We start from the raw sequence: 10,736 nt of genomic DNA on the forward strand, positions 1-10,736 counted from the left end.
GGACGTTCCCATCAAACTGCTGGAACAGAGCACAGTATAATGTATGTAGCTGAGGCTATATACCAGGGATATGCAAACTCTGGCTCTCCAGATGTTGCAGAACTGCAAGACTCTGACAGCCACAAGCATGACACCCAGAGGCAGAGGCATGATGGGACTTGTAGTTTTGCAACAGCTGGAGGGCTACAGTTTGCATATCTCTGCTATATACAGTTCATAAAGCGCTTAGAGCTGCTGCATCTCTTAGTGAAGGTAAAAGTTTGGACAAGTTTGGTCCAAATGGACTATTTATGGCTCTCGTTTACATTGAATGCAGCTTTAAAATCATGCAACTTCATCTAAAATCGCACAATTTAAAGCCTCATGTCAGCATGACTTCAGGTTTTTAAGAAACCTGTGCAGCTTCATGCACTGATGTCTATGCAAATCGCACTTGAAATTGCCAAAACTAGTGCAGGAAATACTTTTTCAAATCGATGCTGCACTGCAAAGTCAGTGTTGCTTCGATTTGAACACGGCCATTGCCGACAATAGGGTGCAACTTGTCATGCGATTTGACATGACAAGTCGCTCCAATGTGAACAAGGGCTTAAACTTAACAAAAAGCTGGAAATCACATGTTAAGAGTCACGTCTCTACACCCCACCGCCTATGTGAAGGTTCATAACTGCCCTGACCGCCAACAAAACGCATCAAAACACACACACGTGTCACATGCTCTTTGATGGGCTGCTGTTGACGTCTCCGGAACTCCCAGTGCTCTAACACGCTCATACATGTCATTTTTTTGAAATCACACTGAGTTGGGAACATACTCGATTTGTTAAATGGGGAACTTGGGCACGTGCATTTTGGCCTGTTGCAACAAATGCATTAAAATACGATTGTATAAATGGGACCTTGCTGTTTTGGTTTCTTTTCTGATATGTATAGTCACCTGTCTCCTTGCTTCCCTGAAATTCATCTTGGGTAAAATCGTTTTTTGAACTTGTTTCCCCTTTTTTTTCATTCTTTAAAACTCTGTAAAAGAAGTGTAAGCTCCTGGGCCCACAGCAGCAGCTGGGCAGGAAGTGTGTGTGTATGGGGTTTCTGCTGGTAGAAGTGTTTTACATAGGAGGGGGGGGGTTTACAGACCTCTAGAGATGTCTTCGTGTAGTAACAAGCATTGGGGTATTTCCTCATCCCTCGCTGATGTCATCCTGACTGTGCTGAGTGTATATATAGCTTGGATTGTGCGCAGTATACATAGACTGGCATACTGACTGGCTGCAGGTGAGCTGTACATAGCGTAATCACTGTCATTAATACATTTTATATTGTCTTTTATGGATTTGATCTGTTATAAAATGTTTACCTGGAAACTGATATTTGTGGTAGATGTGTTGTACAGTTACAAGGTTGTAGTGGAATTACTGGGGAGACTGAGAAAATGCCTCCATCTGCCTGCAGCAGACTAAGATCCTCTCTAGACAAAGTCACCAACTGGACAGCTTTTAACTGATAAAAGGTGTAGCTTTTTTTTTTTTAAGAGATGCACCCAAGTTTCATCGTCCCAAAAATGGTGTTTTAGGCATTTTGCCAATAGGGAAAAAGGTGCCGATAATGGCGCTGACAACGCATGTGTTTTTTTTTTTTTTTTTTTTGCCACGATTTTACTGTGCTTATGGTGTGTTTTTTCATAGGTCATGTGACTCAAAACTGCATCAATAATGTAACCCAGGTTATTGATGCGTTCTTGCTGCGTTTTCAATACATTTTAATGGGGAGGTACATTTTTGAAGCACGTTTTTTTTTTTAACTGACCAAAAATGCAGCAAGCAGGATTTTTAACACCATAATGAAAGTGCAATGGACCAGTGTATAGAATTTAAAGGGATGCATTTTTCTTGAGCTTTTCCTGCGCTAAAGGTGCCGATAATGACAGATTATAAATTCATGATCTTTTATTTAAAAAGATTATTATTATTATTACAGTTCTACAATTATATGTAAAAATATATATATTTTTTTAAAAAATTTGATTTTTCGGTTTCAAACAAATGCATTCATCAATTTTGGCACCAAAAGTTTCCATTCGTTGCACCTCTAACTTTTTTTTTTGGAAAATTATATTGTTACTGTATATTGTGACATGTCAGAGTTTATTCATGTTAGTGACAGGTTCACTTTTTAGGTGGTGAGTTTTTTTTTAACCGCTTGCCGACCGCCGCAAGTAGATATACTGCGGCGGTCAGCCCCGGCCAGGCAAAGTGACGTATATATATATATATATATATATATATATATATATATATATATATATATATATATATATATATATATATATATATATATATATACGTCACTAGCCTGTGACCGGTTTGTGAGCCAATAGCGGGCGAGCGCGCGCCCGCCGCGGCTCGTTCACGGAGGAGTCCGTGCGTGTGACCGGTGGACCCGATGTCCGCCGGTCACACTACGATCGTCGGTAGAGCGGGAGAAAGGCGGGCGGCTTATGTAAACAAGCCGCCTGTCATTCTCCTCTGTGTAAAAATGGAGATCAGACGGTTCAACTATGTAGAACCGTTGATCTCTGTTTTTACAATAGTAGACATGTCCCATCACAGTTAGAAACACGCCCCTAGGACACACTTAACCCCTCCCTCTTCAATACAGCTAACCCCTTCCCTGCCAGTGTCATTTTTACAGTAACAGTGCATATTTTTAGCACTGATTACTGCAGTAATGTCACTGGTAACCCCAAAAGTGTCAAAAATGTCAGTCAAGGGTCCGATCTGTCCGCCGCAATGTCGCAGTCCCGCAAAAAAAATCGCAGATCGCCGCCATTACTCGTTTAAAAAAAAACACCAAAAATGACAAAAATCTTTCCCTTTGTTAGTAAACGCGATAACTTTTGCGCAAACCAATCAAAATACGCTTTTTGCAACTTTTTTTTTTTTTTTTTTTTTTTTTACCAAACATACGTAGCATAAAACAAATTGGCCGAAAATGTTAAAAAATTTAGTTTTTTACATTTTTTTTTTTTGGGAATTTCATATAAAAAAAATGTGAAAAATATTGTTATTTTTGCAAAATTTACGCTTTTTTTTTTTTTTTTTTTTTTTTTTTTTTTTTTTTTATAGCGCATGATCAAAAAATCGCACAGGTGATCAAATACCACCAAAAGAAAGCTCTGTTTGTGGGGAAAAAAAGGACATGAAATTCGTTTAGGTACAGCGTCGCACGACCCCGCAATTGTCCATTAAACGCACACAGTAAAAAATCACAAAAAACCCCCTGGTCGGAATGGGGGTAAAATCTTCCCGGGGCTTAAGTGGTTAAGAAAGTAGTGGGAAAGTGAAGAAAAAAATGACTGTAACAGATCCAACATCACAAATTGCCCATTGATGCACAAAAACGCAATGCATGCAAGATATTTGCGCTGGGCTGCATGTATCCAAGCTGTGAGTCCAATACTCTCCTGCAGCACTGAGCTTATTGGCAGTATGTGTTATGTTGGGTGGGGAAGCCAGCTGGGGAGGGGGTTCCACTCTGATCTAATAAATGCCTGCTGTTCAAACCTGGACGGACACAATTCTCTTAGAACTAGATGAGATCACACCGAGATTTTCCAGCACATATGAAAATCTGCCAAAAAAAAACCCCACCGGGATCCAACTAGGGCTGCAACTAACGATTATTTTCATATTGATTAAGTTGGCAGATTATTGTTTTGATCGGATAAAATTCTCAAAAAAAAAAAAAAAGTTGGTGTATAATCTAGTTAATATTCTTGAATATTTATATGCAGTGGTGTGTGTGTGTGTGTGTGTGTGTGTGTATGTATGTGTAATATATACAGTATCTCACAAAAGTGAGTACACCCCTCACATTTTGTAAATATTTTATTCTATCTTTTCATGTGACAACACTGAAGAAATGACACTTTGCTACAATGTAAAGTAGTGAGTGTACAGCTTGTATAACAGTGTAAATTTGCTGTCCCCTCAAAATAACTCAACACACAGCCATTAATGTCTAAACTGCTGGCAACGAAAGTGAGTACACCCCCTAAGTGGAAATGTCCAAATTGTGACATACTGAGGCAGATCATGATCCCCTCTCTTTGGAGACTGGGCCGCAGGGCAATAATCCAACATAACGACCCCAAACCACACCTCCAAAATGACCACTGCCTTGCTAAAAAGCTGAGGGTAAAGGTGGACTGGCCAAGCATGTCTCCAGACCTAAACCCTATTGAGCATCTGTGAGGCATCCTCAAAAGGAAGGTGGAGGAGCGCAAGGTCTCTAACATCCACCAGCTGGAAGAGGACCCAAGTGGCAACCTATGAAGTTCTGGTGAACTCAGGGTTAAGGCAGTGCTAGAAAATAATAATGGCCACACAAAATAATGACACTTTTGTGCCAAATTTGGACATTTAACTTAGGGGTGTACTCACTTTTGTTGCCAGTGGTTTAGACATTAATGGCTGTGTGTTGAGTTAGATTCTCAGAGTTCTTTTCCATGAGGTGCCATGCTGAACTTCCAGTTACCAGTATGAGAGAGTGACAACACCAAATTTAACACACCTGCCCCCCATTTACACCTGAGACCTTGTAACACTAACGAGTCACAAGACTCCGGGGAGGGAAAATGGCTAATTGGGCCCAATTTGGACATTTCCACTTAAGGGTGTACTCACTTTTGTTGCCAGCAGTTTAGACATTAATGGCTGTGCTGTGTGTTGTTATTTTGAGGGGACAGCAAATTTACACTGTTAGAGCTGGTTCACACACACTACTCCGACTTGTCAGGCGACTTGGTCAGAGTAGTGTGTGTGTGAACCGGCTCTAACAGTGTAAATTTGCTGACCCCTCAAAATAACTCAACACTTTTTTTATCCTTTTATAGAAAATAGGGAAGAGGCTGTAAATTGTCAGAAATATGGTTGTAAAAGTTCCCGTTTTTGTACAAACCCACTAAACAGATGTTGGATATTTGCCATTTCATTTCCTTTTATTAGCGGTGTCATGCGACCGGATGATGGAACAGGGAGGTTCCAGCTAAGGAAAGCATTCCCTCTTCCCCCCCCCCCATGCACAGAGCTTTAGGCTCCATATCTTTTTTGGGTGTTTGTTGCAGGTGTTTGGAGGCAGGCATTGGTATCTAAGAAAACGCTCATATGTGAACAGGGGCCATGGAAATTAATGGAATTTTGCTTGTTGGGCATTTTGAGACTTCAGCTGAGTGTTTTACGAGCTGAAAAACGCTCAGGTGTGAACAGGGCCTTTAAGGCTGGGTTCACATATATGCCAATTGGATGCATTTTTAACCACGCATAAAACAAGAGTGTGGCCGGCTTTCAATGGAGCCAGTACACACGTGTAAAGGGCAGGTGCGGTGCATTTTTAAAGAGTCCTGTACATTTTTGGGTCCAGTTTTGGTAGGGAGAAAAATTGGATCCAGAATTGCACCTGAGCCTGTAAACGGAAATGTATGGGACACTAGACTGCAAATCGCACTGCAGATATGTGAACCCACCCTGAAGATTATATATAATATATTTTTTTTTTTTTTTTTTTTCAGGAACTTCTATTAACATTGTCAATTTATGCAACGCTTTACATCACCCGCCACTTTATTAGGTATACCTTGCTAGTACTGGGTTGAACCCCCTTTTGCCTTCAGAACTTAAAGTAATTGTTAAGTCTCGTGTTTGGGTTTTTTTTTTATTATTATTATTATTATTATTATTGTTGTTTTTTTTTTTTTATAACAAACATGTTATACTTACCTGCTCTGTGCAGTTGGTTTTGCACAGAGCAGCCCGGATCCTCCTCTTCAGTGCTCCTGGCCCCTCCCTCCTGTTCAGTGCCCCCACAGCAATCAGCCTGCTATGGGGGCACCCAAGCCGAGTCGCAGCTCCCTGTGTCCACTCAGACACTGAGCTGCAGCCCTGCCCCGCCCCCTCCCTCTCCTCATTGGCTGACTGACTTTGACAGCAGTGGGAGCCAATGAAGCTGTGCTGCTATAACAGCCAATGAGGAGGGGAATCCTGGGCAGCTGAGACATTTCTGCTACATCGCTGGACAAAGATGGGCTCAGGTAAGTATTAGGGGGAGGCTGCTGCACACAGAAGGCTTTTTTCGTAATGCATAGAATGTATTAAGATACAAAAAAACCTTCCTGACTTTACAACCACTTTTCGTGGCATAGATTTAACAAGGTGTTGGAAACATTCCTCAGAGATTTTGGTCCATATTGACATGATAGCATCACGCAGTTGCTGCAGATTTGTTGCCTGCACATCCATGATGTTGCTGTAGTCATAAAGAGATGGACATTGTTAGCAACAATACTCAGGTTGGCCGCGGTGTTTAACCGGTTGCCGACTGCGCACAGTATATTTACTGCGGCAGTCAGCCCCGGCCAGGCAGAGTGACGTAGGTCTACGTCGCTAGCCTGTCACGGGGTTTTGAGCCAATAGCGGGCGAGCGGGCGAGCGCGCGCCCGCCTCGGCTCGTTCACAGAGGAGTCCGGGCGTGTGACACTACGATCGTCGGTAGAGCGGGAGAAAGGCGGACGGCTTATGTAAACAAGCCGCCTGTCATTCTCCCCTGTGTAAAAATGGGGATCAGACGGTTCTACTATGTAGAACCGTTGATCTCTGTTTTTACAATAGGAGACATGTCCCACTACAGTTAGAATCACGCCCCTAGGACACACTTAACCCCTCCCTCTCCAATACAGTTAATCCCTTCCCTGCCAGTGTCATTTTTACAGTAACAGTGCATATTTATAGCATTGATTACTGCAGTAATGTCACTGGTAACCCCAAAAGTATCAAAAATGTCAGTCAAGGGTCCGATCTGTCCGCCGCAATGTCGCAGTACCGCAAAAAAAAATCGCAGATCGCCGCCATTACTCGTTTAAAAAAAAAAAAAAAACCCACATATGACAAAAATCTTTCCCTTTGTTAGTAAACGCGATAACTTTTGCGCAAACCAATCAAAATACGCTTTTTTGCGATAACATATGTGTTTCTTTCACCCGGAATTCCCCCTGGTAGGAAAGTGCTTTGTGATCTTTAGCCAGGCACTTGTGGCCCTGGGGTGGGGAGACCTGGGGAACAGCCAGGGAATTTCATCTGCTCCGAATCCTCAAACCTTTAAACACTTTCACTTCTTTCTTCTTCCTCTTTCCTCCTTTTTTGTGCACAATGTGAATATTTTTGACACCAGAACTCGGGTCTGGGCGTTGTACCACTGATGCTTCTTGCAAAGCGGAAAATAGATTTTCATATTTTTTCTTTTTTCAGACTTGAAAGCGTATTAACGTGTGGCCTGTTTGTGTAGGGTTAAAGCCCCAGTGCCAAGCAACATTTTTCCTACACTTTTTGGATGGGGTGTGGAAGGATTAGAACCCCTGTCTGTTGTAGTAGTATTATTATTATTATTATTATTATTTATACACTGCTCAGAGTATAGTATCAAGTCAAACTCCTGGGATATTGACCTGGTTAGTTAAGTAGCAGAGGGGGTTGTTAATCAGTTTCAGCTGCTTTGGTGTTAATAAAATTAACAGGGGCACTAGATGGGCAACAGTGAGATGACCCCCAAAACAGGAATGGTTTTACAGGTGGAGGCCCCTGACTTTTTTTTTTTTTTTTTTTTTCCCCTACTCCATTTTTCTGACCGTTTTTTCACTAGTTTTGCATTTGGCTGGGATCCGTGTCACTACTGGTAGCATGAGGAGATACCTGGACCCTATAGAGGTTGCACAGGCAGTCCAACTCCTCCAGGATGGCTCATCAATACATGCCATTGCCAGAAAGTTTGTTGTGTCTCCCAGCACAGTCTCAAGAGCATGGAGGAAATTCCAGGAGACAGGCAGTTACTCTAGGAGAGCTGGACAGGGCCGTAGAAGATCCTTAACCCATCAGCAGGACTGGTATCTGCTCTTTTGTGCAAGGAGGTACAGGATGAACACTGCCAGAACCTTACAAAATGACCCCAGCAGACCACTGCTGTGAATGTCTCTGACCAAACAATCAGAAATAGACTTCATGAGGGTGGCCTGAGGGGCCAATGTTCTCTAGTGGGTCCTGTGCTTACTGCCTGGCATCTTGGAGCTTGATTGGCATTTGCCATTGAACACCAGAATTGGCAGGTCCGCCACTGGCGCTCTGTGCTTTTCACAAATGAGAGCAGGTTCACCCTGAGCACCTGTGACAGACGTGAAAGGGTCTGGAAAAGCCATGGAGAATGTTATGCTGCCTGTAACATCGTTCAGTATGACCGGTTTGGTGGTGGGTCAGTGATGGTCTGGGGTGGCACATCCATGGAGGGATGCACAGACCTCTACAGGCTAGACAATGACACCCTAACTGCCATTAGGTATTGGAATGAAATCCTTGGACCCATGGTCAGTGGGTCTTGGGCTCCTCCTGGTGCATGACAATGCCCAGTTTCGTGTGGCGAGAGTATGCAGCCAGTTCCTGGAAGATTGAAGGCATTTATACCATTGAATGGCCCTCACGCTCGCCTGACCTAAATCCAATAGGACACCTCTGGGACATTATGTTTCGGTCCATCTGACGCCGCCAGGTTACACCTCAGTCTGTTCAGGAGCTCAGTGATGCCCTGGTCCAGATCTGGGAGGAATGGCCCCAGGACACCATCCGTCGTCTCATTAGAAGCATTCATACAAGCACGTGGAGCCATACAAACTACTGAGGACCATTCTGCAATGAAATTTCTGCAACATGGACTAGTCTGCTTTCTCCCTTTTTTTTTTTTTTTTTTTTTTTTTTCTTTTTTCTTCGTGTCTTTGAATTCAGCCCTCTGTAGGTTAATTATTTTCAATTCCATCAAATGATGTGGCATCCTTTCATTCCTAACACATTACTCAGTCTATATCAGTAGAGATATCCAGCATGAGTGTGTGTCTGATAGAGATATATATATATATATATATATATATATATATATATATATATACTCTCTATCTCGATTTTATTCTTATTTTCGTCTTCGTCCCATTTATTTATTTATGTTTGCTCGCTGCCTCACCCAAAGTACTCCGTCATCCCAGTAGGAAATCGTTTTCAGAAGGGGGTCAATCATTGCAGACCTTACTATATTTGAAAGTTTATTTTTTTGCACTGTTCCTTATTCCATACTTCAGCTTTCCATGTCTTAGCTGTATACTGGACAGTAAAGGGCTGAAGTGTTGCCAGGAGAGATGTAAATCAAAGTAGGCTGAATGTGAACATGCTGAATGTTGTTTACGCCGACAATCAAAATGTGTAATACAGAATAACCGTGATTTGAGTGCCGTACAAAGGTCATTCCGGGATGATGCATGCAATACGTCTGTGGCCTCCTAAAATGGGGGCAGCCATATTCATTGTTTGTTTGGAGAGAAATTTGCAGGAAATATGACTCATTTCCCTACCCGATCTATATTTATCTTCTGTTTGTGGAATGTGCAAAGACACATCATAAAGATACTTCCACTATAAGAAAACAGGCTGTAATACACAGGTGACACTGCAATGTGCTTGTGTAACTGCTGAAATACCCTGCTCTGTTGGATGACTCTGCTCTTTCCTCTAACTCTCCACTCCTGAAATACTCTGCTCCTAACCCTCCTCTCCTGAAATACTCTGGTCTGCTGGAGGACTCTGCTCCTTCCTCTATCTAACTCTCCTCTCCTGAAATACTCTGGTCTGCTGGAGGACTCTGCTCCTTCCTCTGTCTAACCCTCCTCTGCACTGCTGGAGGACTCTGCTCCTTTGTCTGCTGGAGGACTCTGCTCCTTCCTCTGTCTAACCCTCCTCTGCACTGCTGGAGGACTCTGCTCCTTTGTCTGCTGGAGGACTCTGCTCCTTGCTCTGTGTAACCCTCCTCTCCTGAAATACTCTGCTCTGCTGGAGGACTCTGCTCCTTCTCTTATCTCTCCTGAAATACTGCTGGAGGACTATGCTTCTTCCTGTATACTCTGATCAGCCTTAAATGTAAGACCACTGACAGGTAAAGTGAATAGCAATGATTATCTTGTTACAATAGCAATCTTAAATTCTGTGGGATATATTAGGCAGCAAGTGAACATGTTGTCCCTGAAGTTGATGTGTTGAAAACGGTAAAAATGTGCATCACCCATCTATCGATCGACTTGTATACAACCAGGCTGTTGGAAATTTTTCTCTCGGTTAGCTCTGGTGGCACTGAACAGTGTATTCTGATGGTTGGGAAGTCCCTCTGCTGTCAGAATACAATTGCTCAGTGGGGGGGGGGGGGGGATTTTCCCATCCACATCGAGTGTGTGAATGGGGGAAATAAAGTTATTTTTATATACTCTAACCCACTGTAAATTTACGTCATTATTTTGACATTAAATGCTGTTATGGCAGCAGCTAGCTACCCTAATCCCGGTATCCTTTTGTTCTGTTAGGGTTTCGGCGTCGGTTAAAAGTTGTCCCAGCGGCGGATTCGCCATTGGATCACTTTTAGAGGCAGCGGGAGAGGTGCCCCGCTTCCTGGTCGTTTCCAAGCTTACCGAAGCCCTCAGTAAACCTGGAACCAATCCGATATGGCCGATGGCTAGGCAGGAAGTCAAGCGATGGTCAAAATAGCCCCAGCTCAGCTTTTTGCCCTTGGAGGACCTGGCGCGACCTACGACGTCACTTAAAAAAATTAGCTCTTTAAGCCCGACATATTAAAGTCAAAGTGTCCATATTTATTTATTTATTTAT

This window comes from Pelophylax lessonae (genome assembly GCF_965119305.1).
Source record: "Pelophylax lessonae genome assembly, chromosome: 4".
Lineage (NCBI taxonomy): Eukaryota > Metazoa > Chordata > Amphibia > Anura > Ranidae > Pelophylax > Pelophylax lessonae.